Here is a 19,631-nt window from a genome sequence, read left to right as displayed (position 1 = left end):
AGCCGAGCTTTTGAGAGATTAATATGGCAGCAGTAGAGAGGACAGACTGGAGGGAAGAGCCTGGAGGCAGAAAGATCAGTGACCATTACAACAGCCCAGGCAAAGCTGGTTGGCCATGGAACCAGACCAAATGGAGCTTAATGACTTCATGCTCTGGACTCGTCTACAAAGATCCCATATCCGGCATTCCTTCTGAGCTCTAGATCATGTTTACAATAAAGAAATTATTCACTACAAATTTATATCACTACAAGGGAAAAGTTTTAACATTTCCATCTTCATCGGCCTTGTAAGAATAAAGTTAAAAAGGGGGCAGCTGGGTGGCTCAGTGGGTTAAAGCCTCTGCCTTCAGCTCAGGTCATGATCTCACGGTCCTGGGATAGAGGGTCCTGGGATCGAGCCTCACATCAGACTCTCTGCTCAGTGGGGATCCTGCTTCCCCTCCTCTCTTTCTGCCTGTTTCTCTGCCTACTTGTGATCTCTGTCTGTCAAACAAATAAATAAAATCTTTAAAAATAATAATAATAATAATAAACTTAAAAAGGCAGAAAAAGGGGAGCCTGGGTGGCTCAGTGGGTTAAAGCCTCTGCCTTCTGCTCGGGTCATGATCCCAGGGTCCTGGGATTGAGCCCCGCAACCAGCTCTCTGCACAGCAGGGAGCCTGCTTCCTCCTCTCTCTCTGCCTGCCTCTCTGCCTACTTGTGATCTCTGTCTGTCTGTCAAGTAAATTTTTAAAAAAGAAAAACTAAAAATTAATAAATAAAATAAAAGGCAGAAACAACTCTACTTATATCCAAAACACCAAACAAAAAGGTCTGATAGCAAGTACACTTTCTAGCTTTGGACCGTGTCCTGTTAAGTGAACGACATTAGAGGCTCTCTTCCACTTTGGGAGAAACTTCCTCCCAAAGATTGCACACTGTCAGCCACACTCTGACTGCCTTGAGTAGGAGGCTTCATTTGTAATAGTAAACTTCTGGTTGAAGAGCCCACTGAGGTCCTCAACAAACAGTTTTGCGTCTCTAATGTCATATTTCCAGAAAGCAATCATTTCCAGGAGACGTGAGATGCTGACTGTTGAAACGCAGGAGGATCCAGGATTTTATTGTGGCTGAGTAAACAGCACAACGGATTGAATGTTTACTCAGGGCCCACTGTGTACTAGAGACTGATGACACAGATGACTGCAACAGTCCTGCCTTCAAAGAAGCCACAGTCTACTGCAAAACATACACCAAAAAGTCAATGTAATACAAAGCAGTTAATGCTATTATGAAGGTATGTACGAGATGCTCTGATGACGACGACGATGATGATGACGACGACAACAGCCAATACTGATGAAGTACTTTGTCTATGCATGACCTATTCAGAGCATTTTGCTATATTGATTTACTATCCTTACAAGACTAATATTATCTACTTTTTATAGATTAGAAAACTGAAGCACAGATTGACTGAACAATCTTAGCCCAGTCCTGCAGCCACATGATTAACCAAGTCAGTCAGGTTCCTAACTCCGGGACTGAAGTGCCCACCCTACTGCCCCTAAATGAAGGACCAATTAACCTCGCCTAGAAGCACAGTTCACACCAAAGAGAACAACAGAGAGTAGATGGCATCTCTGAAACCCACCACTGGAAAAGCAACCAAGCATTCACCAGACAGACAAGCTGTCTGGGTTGGGGGGTTGCTCTGTGCAGCAAATGGGTGAGGAGACAGCATTCTGAGCAACAAGAATGAACGAGGAGCGATACCAGGAGGGAACCAGCATCAGATTTAAGGGTGCTTGGTTTAGTCAGAAAACAGTCAGAAGCATAATCTTCTCATGGAGGACTCCTAGGTTCCAGGGCCAAGAGAGGAGGCTGTCAAAAACTGAGGTGGTACAGGCCTTGCACGCTTCATACTTCAGGTCAGAGACGCTCATCTGAGGCGTTTACTGCTGAGTGGTGTGAGCAGGTCTGCCTTCAATAAAGATAAATCTGGATGAAAGGGGGAAGGTGGCCCAGAGGCCAGGAGACCAATTAGGAGGTTACACAGTAACTCTGTCAAGAAATGATAAGGAGTGGATGAAAGTGAGCAGATGCTTCTGAAGTAGAAGCGACAGTACATGCTGACTAATTGCCTGTGGAGGGTCAGGAAGAGAAGCAGACGGGAAAAGCTGAGACCCCTGTTCTGAGTGGAATAGGACAAAAGGAAGATCAAATTTTAAAAGGAGTAACAGTAACACTTATAACAATAATAATGATGATGGCCCTAATATTTTTTTAAAGTAAACTCTACCCTGCAATGTGGGGCTCGAACTCATGACCCCAAGATCAAGAGTCATGGGCTCTATCAGCTGAGCCAGCTAGGGTCCCTCTCATTTCCTAAGGTGGTACTACATACAACCGCTATGCTGAATCCTTTGACAAGAACAATCTCATTCAGTGTTAAGAAGGTAAGTTCTATTACTGTCGCCCTTTCAAAAATGGAGAAACTAAGACTGGAAGAAAGTAAGTCATTTGTTTGAGGCCATACTCTCTAAACACTGAAGCCAGAGAAGAAGACTCCGGTAGAGTTCCAAGCATCTGCGGAAGTGTCCAAGTGTGGGTCTCTAGCAGGCCACTGAGTAGCTTCATGGGGAAGGGAAAGGGGGCATGCTAGAGATACAGAGTTACAATACCAACACAGCTACACTACTATTACCATTCCTATTGCTATTTTCTATGAAGCACTTTCTGTAAACGAAATACACTTTGAATGTTTTACATGCATGGTTTCATCTAATCGATACAATCCTGAGGGGGGAGCTGTTATTCTCATTCCTACAGAAAAAGAAACTGACATGAAGTAAACCATTCAAACTACTCAGACAGAAAAGGATGAATTTCTCCCAAATGCGGGGCTTCCTGATCCAGAGGAGGGAAGAGAAGAGGAAGTGGTAGCAGAAGACAGGGCTGGAGGGAGGGAGGGCAATCCTGGAGAATCCCATCCCTGACAAAGCTGGCAGAGAAATAGAGTAGCAAAGGAGTTTATGAAGGAGTAGTACACCAGGGATGAAAAAGCAAAAACGGAAGGCGCTCCTCATTTGAAAACTAAAGGAGATGTGTAAAAGAATAGGGTAGTTAGTGTGAAATGATACACAGAACTCAGACGTGACCAGAGTTTACGTCGGGTAATAGGATTAGCAACAAGACACTTAAAACCCCTTCCCAGAGCAGTTCAGTGGACATACCAGGACAGTGGGCACGAAGGAGAAAAAGGTGAGGTAGAGCTGGCTGGTAAAAGAGAGGCACTGATAATAGCAATAACAATACCTTTCCTATTTCTTAAGCTATTACTAAGTACCAGTGTTATGCTAAATACTTTTATAAGAACAATCTCATTTAATATTAAATAAGTAAACTTTCCTCTAGGGTTTGTGGGTCACACACTGTCCCATATTTTCCTTTTTCTTTTTTTAAACAACCCTTTAAAAATGTAAAAAGCATGTTAGCTGGGTTATACAAAAAACAGGCCATGGGATGGATATGAGCAGCTGGCAGTGGTTTCCTGACCCCTTCCTAGAGGGTGGTGCTTAAAAGCACAGACTCTGCAGTCAGACCGACTGCTCCTCACTGCCTGGGTGACCTTGGGCAAGTCACTTAACTTCTCTGCGTCTCAGTTTCGTTACCTGTAAAATGGGGATAACAACAGGAGCTACCTCTCTGGGTTGTCATAAGGAGAAATAAATACAGATTAAGCACTTAGTTACTAAAGAAAAGGCTTACCAGTATGAAGGAGGCGATAGAGGGTGGGCAGGCAAGAGTAAGTCAACAGAGAAGGAGAGATTTTAAAAGGAAAAGGACTAATTAATTTTTTTTCAAGTCCCAAAGAAGAAGTGGAGGAACAGGACCAGGATAGTACACGTGAATGCAAGAGAACAGCCTGTATCCTAACTGCTGGGGAAAAGTATACACCGGTTTGGAGAGCAGCCGGCCAACTTTCATCAAAATTTCAAACACATGGATCTTTTGATCCCCTCTCCTCTAAACTTGGCTGTGCATATATCATATATGCATATATATACCCAAGCGAGGATAAAGCTATGAATGCAAGGCTGTTTCCACTACAGAAGTGCAGTAAAAATGGAGAAAATGAAAGAACTTACCAGTCCATCAGTAGAGGAAAGGTAAAATATAGGAATGTGCATCTATACAATGGGTCTCATGTAGTAATTCAGAAGAAAGAGATAAATACGCTGACAGGAAAAGGTCTCTACGATTTAATTTCTTATTTCAACTTTTTATTCTGAGATCACTGGAGAGTCACATGCCACTTTAAAAAGTTAACACAGAGAGAGCCCGTGTATCCTTTACCTAGCTGCCCTTGATGGCAACAGCTTGCAAAACTATAGCTCAATACTGAAAGTTAATTTTTAATATAAAAGCAAACTCAAACTAGTGTGCCTATTACATCCACTCCCTCTTGTGTATATAAGCCACCATACAGTCTCTGCATGTTCAGAAGATACACACTTCGCTGGCTCCCAGCCAACACCTCTGGAAAGTGAGAAAGGTAAGGGAGGGAGAAGATGAAGGACATTCACCATGGACCTTTACACCACTTCTTCTTGGCCACCAAGTGCAAATACGACTTCTAGGATAAAGCAAGTAAACAGACAAAGGGATTAACTTTTGAAAAAAAGCCAAACACCTATCTCTTCCCTCCAGGGGGTTGGGTAGGTGAAGTAGAAGGGACAACAACTGAGGAAGCTCAGTGAAGTTTCCAGTCACTTAGTTATAAGCAGAACAGGTCAGTGGATTCATTCTGTCGCAGCCTGCTTGCTGCCGGGTTCTGTTCTAGGCACTGGAGGGTCAAAAATTAACCACATAGGTACAGTCTCAGAACTCCAGGAACTGAGAGCCTACCAAGAAAGGTGGACATTAACCAAAGTTACACACTCATACTTAGCATTATATTACAGCACAGCAGTCTACAACACGGGCTCCAAGGCCTGACCACTGCGTGCAAATCCCAGCTCCGCTGCCAACAGGTTATGTGACTTGGTACAAGTGACTTAACACTCTGCACTTCAGTTTCCTTGTCTATAAAATAGAGACAATTATAGGTCCTATTTACTTCCCCATCTATCTAACCCAGAGGGTTGCTGTAAAGACTTAAAAGAAAAAAAAAAATGCTATATATGTGTGTGTATGTATACATAGAGAGAGAGCGAGAAAGAACGCTCAGAACAGTACCTGGCACACAATAAACATCATATGTTTGCTATTATTGTAGTTGTTAGTCTCATTACTATTAATTATTTTAGGGCAAGTCTAATCTGTGTTCAGACAAATGGAAGGTCAGGAAAAGCTCCTTTGAGGAAATGACATATAAATTAAGTTCCAAAGATGCATATGAATTAAAAAGCGAAAGAGAAAAAGTGTCTGGCAAAGGGCAGGACGGACACAAAGACCCCAACGCTACTCATTAGTGTGGCATGTTAAGAATTTGACAAAAGGCCAATGAAGCTGGGCTCAGAGAGGACAGAAAACAAGAAAGGGCATGTGAAACTTGGGAATTTTATCTTTATCTAAGTAACAGAAGTTATGATACAAGAAATAACAGATTTCTTAGTTTTCCTTTTTTTTTTTTTTTTAGGGTCACTTTACTAGACTATGGAGACTTCTGTGATCGAGGGACGTAAACGTGAGCTCACCAAAAATGGGAAAAGATCAGGAAAGAACAGTCATTTTGGTGAAGGGGAAAAGAAGTCAGCGACAGGCAAGTAAGAGGGCTACTAACAAGAATAAAAAGCACAAATGAGGGCAGAACTCATGCGCTACCAACTGAACAAATAAACACGATTCCATTGTTTCTTCGGGCCCTAAAGCAGGAACATGGAAAATGGGTATTATTGTTAATCCGCAGCCAGAGATGGGCATAGCATGGGGGACAGAAGAACAAAGGTGCAGGAGAACTGAGGATACTTCTGACTCACTGAAAGTAACCAACTATGTCCACGTGGACAAAAGTGATGCCAGGAAGAATGTCACACATTTGGAGACAGGCAAGATTTCAAGGGGCTGGAGGCCTCCGTGAAATCGGAGAGTTAAGTTCAGCAAACGGCGGAACTGAAAAGACAGGAAATTGTGTTCAAGAGCAAAATTTCCAAATTTATGATTTCAGAGGTGGCAGTGTCACTAGCCCCAGGAATAGACTGCCGCAGACAAGTGCAAAGACAGACGGGGAAAGTGATCAAGCCAGAATGAGATTAGGATGTTGGACAAGCAATTGACGTAAACACTAAAGAGACAAGAGATCAGGGAAGAGGTAAGAGAAAACTATTTCCAAGGATCTGGAATTAAATGTTCAGTTACATTCTAAAATACAGCACCATAAGGAATGTGTTGTTAAGTATCCATAGTAAAACAGGCATGCCTTGCTAATAACAAAGCTTCATTTATTTATTTAGTCAAATAATTTTCAAAGATTCCCTGAATACCATTCCTGAAAAAAGCTCTCAGAAGGACAAAAAAAAAAAAAGGAAACTTTCTTAACTTGATAATTATCTGTCACACTTCGAGGGCAAGCATCACCATAATGCTAAGAACTAAAGATATGGACAGCCAAAATCTGGAAGAAAATCTTTGCAAAACATATATCTGATTTTAAAAAAACAACAACTCGGGATGCCTGAGTGGCTCAGTGGGTTGAGCCTCTGCCTTTGGCTCAGGTCGAGATCTCAGCGTCCTGGGACTGAGCCCCGCATCAGGCTCTCTACTCAATGGGGAGCTTGCTTCCTCCTCTCTCTCTCTCTGCCTGCCTCTCTGCCTACTTGTCATTTCTGTCTGTCAAATAAATAAATAAAATCTTTTTTAAAAATAAATTAAAAATAAAATAACAACAACAAAAACCCCACCCATATATCTGATTTAAGGACAGGTATCCAAAATATTCTAAGAACTCTTAAATCGCAACACTAAAAAAACAACCAACCACAGAGACAATCAAAAAAATGGGGAAAGATCTAAACCTCCCCAAAAAAGATACACACAGATAGGAAATAAACATGCAACAAGATGCTCCACATCCATGTCACTGGGGAATCGCAAATTAAAACCGCAATGAGATCCCACTACACCCTATTAGAATGGCAAAAATCCAAAAAGCTGACAACACCAAATGCTAGTAAAGATGAGGAGTGACAGGGGCCCTCATTCACTGCTGGTAAGAAAGCAAGACCAAACTGCCACCCTGGAAGACAAGTTTGGCGGTCTCTTACCAAACTAAACATACTCTTAGCATACGATCCAACAATCACACTCCTTTGTATTTACCCAGAGAGCTGAGACCTGCACGTGGATTGCACAGCAGCTTTATCTGTAACTGCCAAAGCCTGGAAGCGACCCAGATATTCTTTGGTAAGTCAGTGGATAAACTAGGGTACATCCAGACAATAGAATATTACCCAGTGATAGAAAGAACGGAGCTATCAAGCCACAAAGAGACGGGAAGGAATCTTAAAGGCATATTGCTAAGTGAACGCAGCCAGTCTGAAGAGGCTGCCTAATGTACCATTCCAACTATATCACGTTCTAAAAAAGGCAAAATTATGGAACCAGCAAAAAGATAAGTGTTTGCCAGGGGCTGGAGGTGGAGGGGTGGGGAGGGTAGAAGATGACTAGGTGGACCACAGGAAATGATGAAGGCAGTTAAACTACTGTGTGCGATACTCTAATGGTAGATACATGACATCATGCATTTGTCCAAACCCTCAGAACTATACGAAGCAAATGTGGACCTTCATGTAAACTACAACTTGAATTAATGATAACATACCAATACTGGCTCATCAACTGTAACAAATGTACCCCTTAATACAAGATGTTAATACTAGTGGAAAGGTGGGGGCAAGGGGATATCTGGAATTCTCCATACTTTCTACTCAATTTTTATAAATCTGCTCAAAAAATAAAGTCTATTCGGGGTACCTGGGTGACTCAGTGGGGTAAGCCTCTGCCTTCGGCTCAGGTCATGATCCCGGGGGCCTGGGATCGAGCCCCGCATAGGGCTCTCTGCTCAGGGGGAAGCCTGCTTCCCTTCCTCTCTCTCTGCCTGCCTCTCTGCCTACTTGTGCTCTCTGTCAAATAAATAAACAAAATCTTTTTTTTTTTAATGTCTATTAATTTAGAACAAAAACTAAAGGTATTATCAATTGACTCATATAAGAGAAAACAATGTCCAATATCAGTAACAAAATCCATTCAAGAGATTTAGGGTGCCAACTCTGCCTGGGCTGGGTCTGGCTCTTCTACCTATTGGCAATGTTGCTGTAAGCAAGTCATAAACTTCTCCAAGTCTCAGCTTCTCTACTGGAAATAACCATCATGGAATTAAGATGAACTGAGTGCATATACATGAAGCACTGAGACCAGTGACTAGAATTAAGTGTTTAACAAGTATTAACCCCCTGTTACTCAAAGGTCTATAAAACTATCAGTCAAAATCACATGGGCCTTGTCAGAAATGCAGACTCTCAGCCCACCCCAGACTGACTGAGTCTGCATTTTTCCTGATAGGCCATCTTTTTTTCCCTAAGTTTTTACTTAAAGTGTAATAGTTTCAGGTGTACAATACAGTGATCCAACAACAACATACAAGACCCAGCATCCATCACAAGCACACTCCTTAATTCCCTTCACCTAGTTCACCCATCATCCCCAACCAGCAGTTTGTTCTCTATAGTTAAGAGTCTGTTTCTTGATTTCCTTCTCTCTTTTTTCCCTTTGCTCATTTGTTTTGTTTCTTAAATTCCACATGAGTGAAACCATATGGTTTGTCTTTCTCTGACTTATTTCTCTTAGCCTTTTACCCTCTAGCTCCATCTATGTCACTGAGAACGGCACGATTTCATTCTTTTTTACGGCTGAGTAATATTCTGGGGTGTGTGTGTGTGAGTGAAATATACACACCACATCTTCTTTATCTATTCATCAGTCAACGGACACTTGGGCTGTTTCCATAATTTGGCTATTGCAGATAATGTTGAGTAAACACAGGGGTGCATGTGTCCCTCTGAATTAGTATTCCTATATTCTTTAGGTAAACACCAAGTAGCGCAACTGCTTGAATCTGCATTTTAATAAGATCCCTCAGGTAATTTCTGCACACATACATAAAGTTGAGAATCATGGTATTAGGTGGTATTATTACCACCATAACTACTCTTCAATATTGTCACTAAAAAAGGAGCATAAGCTTTGGAGGAGTCCAAATTATCATTTGCTCATGATTATGATTAGAATACTTTAAAAAGAGAGGGAGAATCAACTGTAATAGTTAAAGAGATTCCAAAACATTCTATAAAGTGACCATAATTAAAACACATAGTACAGGTACACAGATAAGCACCCTTTGTCAAGAGTCTATTTTAAGGGGCTCCCAGCTGGTTTGGCAGGTAAGGCATGCAACTCTTGATCTTGGGGTTGTGAGTTCAAGCCCTACATCAGGCGCAGAAATTACTTAAAAATAACATCTTTTTAAATAAATAAGATTCGGTGTTAACAAGATCATTTCAAATAAGCACACAAGTGATAAACTATTAGGACAAATGCTACCCAAAAGAAATTTTTTTTTGAAAATCCAGATCCTTATCTCACATAATACTGAAAATATATTCTAAGTGGATTTAAAACCTAAATCTTAAAAATAAATTTACAAAGCACTAGAAGAAAATACAGAATATTTTTATTGTTCGGATGGGTACCTACATTCCTGAGGATACCATAAAACCCAGGAGTCCCAGTGGAATGATAGAGAGGATTAGCATGACCCCAGCACAAGGATGACACAAAAATTTGTGAAATGTTCCATATTTTTTATACAGACATGTAAAAATAAATAAATAAATAAATAAAATCTTTAAATAACAAAAGACACCATAAGTTAAAAGTTAAGACAAATTATATGAGAGAAAATACTTACACTACACATAATGAAGCATTAATAACCATATAAGAATTTTTAAAGTCCTAGACATGATTAAGAAAATGAATACTAAGATTTCAAAAAACTAACAAAAAAGGGGGTAGGGGAAATTAAAGTGGAATTTTATATATGTAAAGAGACTGAATTACAAAAGCTGCACCAGCACAAAATAAAATAAACCACCCAAATCTACCTACAAATATTTGCATGTTCTCTGAAAGAGACACAAAAGAACATGTACCAAACTATTAACATAGTTACAGCTACAGAGTAAAATCGGGAATGGAGGAAGCATTTTGCTTTTCTCTTCATAAATTTCTATAAGTAGACTCTTTACGATGAACATTTTTTAAACTTATCTTTGTTTAATTATAAAAGAAAAAAGTACTGAGTGATAGTTTTAACTTAAAAGGCTAATACTTTCACGAGCTTCCTGGTTTTCTCAACAAGTACTTAACCCCAAAAGCTTATAACATCTGGAAAATATATTATTGTTATCAAAACTTTCCTAAGAATCTTTTAAGTAAAAATATGCCAACTTTTCTCCTCCCCAAATAGACCACAATGTTCAATTTCTAGTGGCCCTCCGTTCAAAGCTAGTTCCAACCTAATTTCCAAAAGCAGTGTCTAAACCAGACAAGAAATTTAGCAACATAACACAGAATATCGAAATGGAAACCACATGTTCAAAATATGCCTCCAAGTAACAGACAGCGAATGGAGAAGAGTTAACTGCTAGTAACTCCACACTCACTTCAGTTTCAATTCTGAATCATTTCTCCGTCACTAAACTGGAAAAAAAATTTTTTTTCAGCCATTTGTCATCTCTGACTAAACACAGGCTTCAGCCCCCAAATCACTAAGTGTAGAGAAGTACATGCCCTCACGAAGACTGCCAATAGAAGGGTTTTTCCAGAAAAAGTGGTTCATATACACAGCAGGAAAATCTTGTACTACAGGGAACTCGGTTACCACCTTAATTCCCTCAACCAATTTGGAAACTACTGGAAGTAAATGACTAAGAAGTAAAACATATGAGGAAAGATGAAAAAAAAATATTTCTACGTACTAAAAACCACATAAAGTGGTTCAAGTTTGCTTTTAGTTGCCTTCTGCTGAAGTTAGAATATTAAATTCTTTTGCTCTGTGTGAATCAGAAGTTAGTTTCTCTGGTTTCTTATAACACACAAAATTTTCAGCTGCTAAGATATATTATACAACTACTTAGAGGGTTTGGTTTTTTTTACTACTTATGCTTAACAAAATGTATTACATGTAGATCTGCCCAATACTAACTATTCCTCATGTCATTAGACCTGAATTTATTAAAATGATAAAAAAAAAAACTGCCAGGTCTTGGAACTAAGTATCCCCCTCTTTCCCTAAAACTGTCACTCAAACACGATGAATCTAAAACAGTAAGTAGCCATATCTCAGAAGATAACCAAAAGGAAGCCATAAATGAATGAGGCTGGTATTCTCCTCACAAAGGAGAGAAGAGAGTCATTACCCTTCACCATATATGTAAGAGGCATATATAGTCTCTTGGCTTTTACAGCATCCACTATCCAGGACAGCATCTTCTCCTCAATCTAAATTCAGGTGCCCGGATATTTGCAACCAAAACAAACTGCAGGATCTAGTTTCTTTTCTTCAAAAGGTAAACAATCCCTCTGGCCTGATTTACCAAAAAAGATGTGAGTAAAAAGAAATGATAGGACAACAGCATACCCAGGTTTTAAATTCTTAGTTAAGGCCCTTAAGACTCCTCGTCTTTTAAGAAAGAGAGAGAGACAGACCTTGTCAGTAATGTTAGAAATTGCACAGTCGGTGCCTCGTATTCAGCAAAAAAAAAAAAACCTCTCTATGTACACTGATAATTTTATCACATGCCAGTGAGCATGTATCAGGAGGGTACAGGAAAAGTGTGCAATAAGAGTGCAGCGTGGAGAATTCAGAGAGAGACAGGTCAAGAGAAAACAGGCTCAAAACTAACATCAAAGTCCATCAGTATTCATAATACCAAAATCACCTCTGTGCTGAAACTCGAGCTTCCTCTAAGGTATTATCAGTCAGTTACTACCAAGAAAATTTTTAAACAACTCAGAGTGCTTCTTTTGTCTAATTTATAACATACTTCATTATCATCTGAGACACCAAAAATTATATAACCTTATGCCTTTGTCATTATCTCTTAAAGTATTTTTTTTAAAAGAAGTGTTTTGTTTTGTTTTGTTTAATGTATTTATTTGACAGAGACACAGAGCACAAGCAGGCAGAGGAAGAAGGAGAAGCAGACCCCCTGCTGAGCAAGGAGCCTAATTCAGTGCTCAATCCCAGAACCCTGGGATCATGATCCGAGCCCAAGGCAGACACTTAACAACTGAGCCACCCAGGCGCCCCAATCTCTTAAGGTATTTTAAATGGAAACATCATACTATTTACTGCCTCCTGCTCGTAACTCCTTTTTCTTCAATCTTGAAGATTACTGACTCTCAAACCTGGGTAACAAAGATTGATTGACCACTCTTCCAATTCAACTACAAGGCATTCTACCCTCAGTAGTAGGTTAGTACTTAACAATAGCTTACATTTCTTTTCTACTGATAAGCAGTGCCACAAATTAGAATTAACAGTATGACTGAGCATGTTCTCTTAGGGAACTTTATACTTTATGATTATTAGCTACTACACAGATCTTTATTTGTGGACTCAAACCTACAATAGCCCCTTTAAAAAAAAAGGCACCTTAAAATAGACCCTAAGTTCTTTCACAGAAAAGGATGGGTAATTAGCAACTAAACAGCATACAAACTGAGTTCTCCGGAAACACCCAAATATTATTAATATATCTGCACTGCATTTGACTTCTAATTGCTAGAAAACTTGTGCTTGAGAAAATCCAGGAACCAATCCCATAGAAAATAATTTGTCTCTAGTGATTCTTACCCAACATGAAAGTGAAATATGGTTTGACTTCTTGCCTTGCTCCGATAAATTCCAAATGACTTTATTACTTTAAAAAATGAAAAGACAGGATGAAGACTAAATGCCAAAAGCACAGTTCCATAAAAGAGCAAGTGGATAAACTGGAATTCAAAATAAAAGTTCTTGCTCTCAAAAGACACTGTCGAGGGGATGAAAAGATAAGCCACAGAATGGAATAAAATCTTTGCAAAGCAGTTATCTGATAAATTACTCGAGTCCGGAATATACAAAGAATTCTCAAAACTCAATTAAAAAAAACAAACAACCCAATTTTTAAAAATGGGCAAAAGTTTAGAACAAGTACTTCACCCAAGATACACAGCTGGCAAGTAACTCCATGAGAAGATGTCAATATCATTAGTCATTAGGAAAATGTAAATTCAAAGGACAAGATAGCATATACAACGAGTGGCAAAAAAGTTCTCCTCCTAGCGTTGGTGAGGATATGGAGCAACTAGAACCCTTATACACTGCTAGACAGAAGGTAAATTTATACAGACACTTTGGAAGACAATTTGGCAGTTTCTTCAAAAGCTAAACACACACCTACCAGCCATATGACCCAGTCCTCCCACTCCAAGGTGTTTACCCAAGAGAAATGAAAACATAAGTCTACCCAAGGTTCCACATCAAGTTCCTAGCAGCTTTATTCACAATAGCCAGAAACTAGAAACAAATCACATGTTCATCAATAGAAAAATGGATAAACAAATCCCCTTATAGCCATGTAATGTGACATTACTCAAATTCATCACTCAGCAATAAAAAATAACAAACTACTCATACAGACAACAGTGAATGAATCTCTTTTTTTTAAGATTTTACTTACTTTAGAGAGAGAGAGGAAAGAGAGAGAGCACATGCATGAGCACAGGGAGGGACAGAGAGAAAGGGAGGAGACTCCCACTGAGCAGGACACTGGGATCATGACCTGAGCCCAAGGCAGCCACTTAACCCAATGAGCCACCCAGGCGCTCCAACTGTGAATGGATGCTGAAACCTGGTTAAGGTCATTTACATGAAATTCCAGAACAGTAAAGATAACCTATAGTGACAGCAAAATAGGGGTTTTCTGGGGCGGGAGCATGATGGGGAATGAACGCAAAGGGCACTAAAGAAACTTTTGGGGATAATAGCAAAGTTCTACATATTGATGGCGTGGTCATCACATGACTGTATATATTTGTCAAAATGCAAACTGTATACTTAAAATGGTTCCATTTGGGGCACCTGGGTGGCTCAGTCATTAAGCGTCTGCCTTCTGCTCAGGTTGTGATCCCAGGGTCTTGGGATTGAGCCCCACATTGGGCTCTCTACTCCCCAGGGAGCCTGCTTCTCCCTCTCCCTCTGCTCATGTTCCCTCTCTTGCTGTGTCTCTCTCCGTCAAGTAAATAAATAAAATCTTGTAAAAAATGATAAAATGGTTCCATTTTATTGAATGCAAATTCTGTCTTAATCAAGTTAATTAAAATGTACTTTTGGGGGGGGGAATCTATGAAATTATAGTGTTTCTTAAGGCGTTTATAGTACCTTCTACTAGATGACTTTCAATCTTTGACACTCTTACAAAGAATCTCAGAAAAGGCTGGGATTATTATCCCATTTTATAAATTGCAGGGGTGGAAGGGAAGCAGGATACATAGTGGTACCAATGAGATGCATGAGTTTGCAGCGTAACATTACATTGGGCAGATTTATCAATGGCAATCAAACTACCACCCAACAAACTGGCAGGGCAGGGAAGAATGAAGTGCTGGGTCTTGAACTGCTGGGAAAAAACTGGCTAGAACCACATATAAAATAAAGAACAAAAAATATATACATATTCCCAGAAAGAAGGTAGGTAAGAAAAGGAAAAGAAATGCCTAAGGTTGGGGTGCCTGGGTGGCTCAGTGGGTTAAAGCCTCTACTTTAGGCTCAGGTCATGATCCCAGGGTCCTGGATCGAGCCCCACATTGGGCTCTCTGCTCAGCAAGGAGCCTGCTTCCTCCTCTCTCTCTCTGCCTGCCTCTTTGCCTACTTGTGATCTCTCTGTGTCAAATAAATAAATAAAATCTTAAAAAAAAAAAAAGAAAAAAAGAAAGAAAGAAAAAGAAATGCCTAAGGTCAACATTACCTATATGTACCACACACCTCAAATAAAAAAGAAAAGCAGTCATACGGAAAACAATTACTTTCAATACAAGTGAAGTATATAAAAGGAGGTCAGAACCCAGTATATCAGATCTGAACCCAGATCTGCCAATGACTCACTCACATTTTATTGAGGTCACTAAGTACCTCAGTGTCCCTCCTTTTATTTATTTTAAGATTTCATTTATTTATTTGACAGAGCAAGAGAACAAGCAGGGAGAGCAGCACAGGAAGAGGAAGAAGCAGACCCCCTGCCGAGCAAGGAGCCCAACATGGGACTCAATCCCAGGACTCCAGGATCATAACCGGAGCCAAAGACAGATGCCTAACTGAGCCAGCCAGGTGCCCCCTATACCCCTCTTTTTATTTTCCTCTCCCTTTTTTTAAACAGAAATATTAATTCTGGTCCCTGAATAGAACTTTGGGGCACAAAGAAATAAAGAATTTATCTGCAAAAAAATTTTTTAATTCTATAGTCAAGTCATATTCTCTGTACCAAAGCATGCAACTAATAATACACTACATTATCATCAAATCAAATTAATAATTAGGTACCTTAAGAATCAAAAATGGCTCCCTATAGCCAAAAGATCAAGTCCAAATGCCTCAGCTAAAAACTCATGTCCTTTCTAAACCCAGTCCCTCCCATTTATCTAAAATAAACCAATCTAGAGGCGTCTGGCTGGCTCAGCTGGCAAAGGATGCAACTCTTGATCTTGGTGTTGATGAGTCTGAACCCCCACACTGGGTACAGAGATGACTTAAAAATAAAATCTTTAGGGACACCTGGGTGGCTCAGTTGGTTAAGTGTCTGCCTTCAGCTCAGGTCATGATCGCAGAGTCCTGGGATTGAGGCCCACATCAGAGTCCCTGTTCAGTGAAGAGCCTGCTTCTCCCTCTGCTTGCTGCTCCCAGTTTGCGCTCACTCTTGCTCTTGTGAGCTTTCCCTCTCTCTCGGAGAAATAAATAGAATTAAAAAAATAAAATAAAATCTTTAAAATAATAATAATAATAATAAAATAAGGGATTCCTGCCTGGCTCAGTAGAAAGAGCATGCAACTCTTAATCTCAGGGTCATGAGTTTGAACCCCACGTCAGGGATAGAGATTACTTAAAAATTTTCTGAGATTACTTAAATATTTTTAAAATAAATGAATTAATAAAATAAAATATACCAATCCAAATTTATCCACTCTCCCTCACAGTATTTTCCACCCCTGGACATGCTGTCTTCATACTACTATCAGCAATCCAACTCCTATACTTTGTTTGAAGGTGACCCCAGGGATGCCTGGGTGGCTCAGTGGGTTAAGCCTCTGCCTTCGGCTCAGGTCATGATCTCGGGGTCCTGGGATCGAGTCCCGCATGGGGCTCTCTGCTCAGCAGGGAGCCTACTTCCCCCTTTCTCTCTGCCTGCCTCTCTGCCTACTTGTGATTTCCCTGTCAAATCAATAAATAAAATCTTTTTTAAAATTTTAAAAATAAAAATAAAGGTGATCCCAAAGTCCACCGGCCCTTATAAGAAAAACTTTGTTTATCTTTAAAACAACAACAACAACACAAAACTGCTCATCCTTAATCCAGTCTTCTTTCTAGTCTCTGAATTTGTGCTGAATCAGCACTATAAGATACGGCATTTAATTTTATGCCATATTTCCCTATTCTCTAATTATATTTTACTTTTTAAACCTTGTATCTTCACCTCCAAAACAAGATGAACCTTCCAGATCGACAGAATGACTTCTGTTGCTCTGTCAGTGATGGTGCATTATAGACAGATTCAAACTTCAAGGGACAGGAAGCTGCACTGCATTCCATTTGGGCAAGATCGGCAGCCATCTGGGGGCGTATCTGTCCTATCTGGAGTCAGTGTGGAAGAAGGCAGAAGGGCAGGCTTGGCACTTCTACCTCCATGTTGCTGGGCATTTTGTTTTTTTGTGGAGTTCATCTTTGTTTTTATTATGGAAACTTTTAAACATATACATGAGTAGAGACAAACAGTGTAATGGTCCTCCTGGACCCATCAGCCAGCCACAACAGTTATAAAAAAATGGCCACTGGACTCTAGACTCCTGACCTTTTCCTCAGCAGACCCCAGATACAGTATTATGTTATCCCTCTGTACTTCAGCATATATTTCTAAAGGTGAGTACTCTTTCTTATGAAAATAACCAGAATGGGGGCACCTGGGTGGCTCAGTGGGTCAAACCCTCTGCCTTTGGCTCAAGTCATGATTCCAGGGTCCTGGGATCAAGCCCACATCTGCCTCCCTGCTGAACAGGGAGCCTGTTTTCCCTCTGCCTTCTACACTCCCTGCTTATTCTCTCTCTGACAAATAATCTTATTAAAAAAAAAAAAATTCCTTCTTATTCTCAACACTGAAGTGCCATTACCTCAGAGCTTTTAGCACATTCAGAAAAACATTTAATTCCATGACCCAACCTCCTTCCTTCACTGTTAAGTTGCCATATTTCACTTATCACTCAGGAAGAGTTTTGAGTACTAATGTTAATAAATATAAATAATGTAGGCCCCATTAAAAGATTACTTCCCATTTCTATTAATCTTTTTGAGGAGCTCAATTTTAAATTTTAAGTTACTCCATTGTCTGCTTCCCATTTTAAGTGAGTTAATAACTGGTGGGACATTTAAAACTGAAAGATTACAAGCACAGTGCTAAGAGACCAGCATTAGGTTAGCTCCACTCCTTAGCCATGAACTTCATCCCTCATTAGTCACTTTGAGGGGAACCAGATAAGAAGGTGTTCAGAATCAGCTCAAATACAAACTCTCGCCTAGAAAATAATACAAATGCAGATAGTGAATCAGTGGGGTCACTGTTGTTCATCTTCAGCACAGATTAAGAGAAGCAGCAAACAGCCAAACAACTGGGAAGAATTCAAACTTTTTTTAAACAAAAGGAAAGGAATGCCTGAGTGGCTCAGGTGGCAAGGTCGGGACTCCTGATTTCAGCTCAGGTCATGATCTCTGTTTACGGGATCGAGCCCCACATCTCGCTCTGTGCTCAGCTCTAAGCCTGCTGGAGATTCTCTCCACTCCCCCTGTCCTTCTCCCTGGTTGCTTCCTGTCTCTAAATAAGTAAATCTTCTTTTAAAATAAAAATAAAAAATAAAGAAGCATAATCTTCACGATGACTTCTAAGGTAACTTGGACATTCGGCAGGACAGGGTCAATCAAAATACTTTTCTCCCCGCTTACTTTGGCTCAGCATTGCGGAGGAGAAAAAGGACATGACGGTCTCCGCCTTTAAGGAACTTAAGACTCTAGCTGGTGAGATGAGACTAAGACACTTAACAATCAGCCCACAGTATGAGACGTCACTGTGCATTAAGTTGCGTGAATCAAATGTGAAGTCCTGTAGCTCATGGAAGAGATGGGTCAGCGAGGGCTAAAGAAGCCCAAGAAGGAGGATTATGTAAGGTCAGAAGAATAGCTAAACCTTGAAGGCAGGTCAGGTTAGGAACCAGGAACACCAGGATAGATGGTAAGCTGTGGGTAGAGACCATGGTTTTTTCTTGCTCACCACTCCATTTCAATGCCTGCTACAGTGCCTGGAACAAAGCAGACATGCAAATATTGGTGGATGACTAGAAGGATAAATAGAAGAAAGTAAAGGGGGGAAGAAACAAAGAATAGGCGTTCCAGAAAAAAAAAAAATTAAGATTAAATGTGGCGATTTCATGAGACAGTGAGGAAACACAGAATGGTGAGAAATTAGGTAAAAGAGGTACAATGAGGGGTGCCTGGGTGGCTAAGTGGTGAAGCCTCTGCCTTCAGCTCAGGTCATGATCCCAGGGTCCTGGGATCGAGCCCCACTTCGGGCTCTCTCCCTGCTTGGGAGGGAGTCCGCTTCCCTTATTCTTTCTCTGCCTGCCTCTCTGCCTACTTGTGATCTCTGTCTGTCAAGTGGATAAATAAAGTCTTAAAAAAAAAAAGAAAAAGAAAAAGAGGTACAATGAAACCAAATCATCCATATTATTAAGTACTAAAATGAACACGGCCAGAAAGCACACTCAGTCGTGTTTCCACTTTTTAAGAACACTAACAGTGCAAATGGCCATTTTTCCTAAGATGGTCATTCATCCTTGTAAAATTCTAGGACACAGAGAACTAACACCACTAGCTAATGCAGACGAATTTCTTTTCCTGGGTATTTTTACTATCTAGAAATGTGCCTGGGTTATCACTAAGGTCAGTTTCTTTGAGAGTTGTGTAATCAAATGCCTGAGATTCACCACAATTAAGGCGAGGGATGGGGGAGTGTAACCTGGCAGAAAAGCCGGTGACTAATGCTGAACCACGGCTTCCAGGTGATTAATTCACCCAACTGTCAACCTCCCATATTAACACTCCCTTACAATAGTCGTTGAAGTAAATCAGAAGAATTATCCGGTAAGTATTCTTCTGTATTTTTGCAGGATAATGTGAAAGGATTGAAGGGAATAAAATCTAGTTAAGTCTAAGGTTTAGAAACCAAAATCTGTTAAGTCAAGAAGATTCTTACTCCCTCAAATTTCACAATAGCAGAATTCATC

General features: G+C 40.2%; 1 protein-coding gene and 1 pseudogene across 7 annotated transcripts in view; one reads left to right on the top strand and one right to left on the bottom strand.

The window, feature by feature from the left end:
- Positions 1 to 19,631, bottom strand: part of SIK3 (SIK family kinase 3) — a 245,714-nt gene that overhangs the window by 203,865 nt on the left and 22,218 nt on the right. The gene's annotated exons all lie outside the window — the stretch shown is intronic.
- On the top strand, positions 9,746 to 9,846 carry LOC123392216 (annotated as a pseudogene).

The sequence above is a fragment of the Mustela putorius genome, unplaced genomic scaffold, assembly GCF_011764305.1.
Source record: "Mustela putorius furo isolate JIRA1106 unplaced genomic scaffold, ASM1176430v1.1 tig00000460_pilon_pilon_pilon, whole genome shotgun sequence".
Taxonomy (NCBI): Eukaryota; Metazoa; Chordata; class Mammalia; order Carnivora; family Mustelidae; genus Mustela; species Mustela putorius.
The sequence above is the reverse complement of the archived record's forward strand: the minus strand, read 5'-3'. Positions and strand labels throughout refer to the sequence as shown.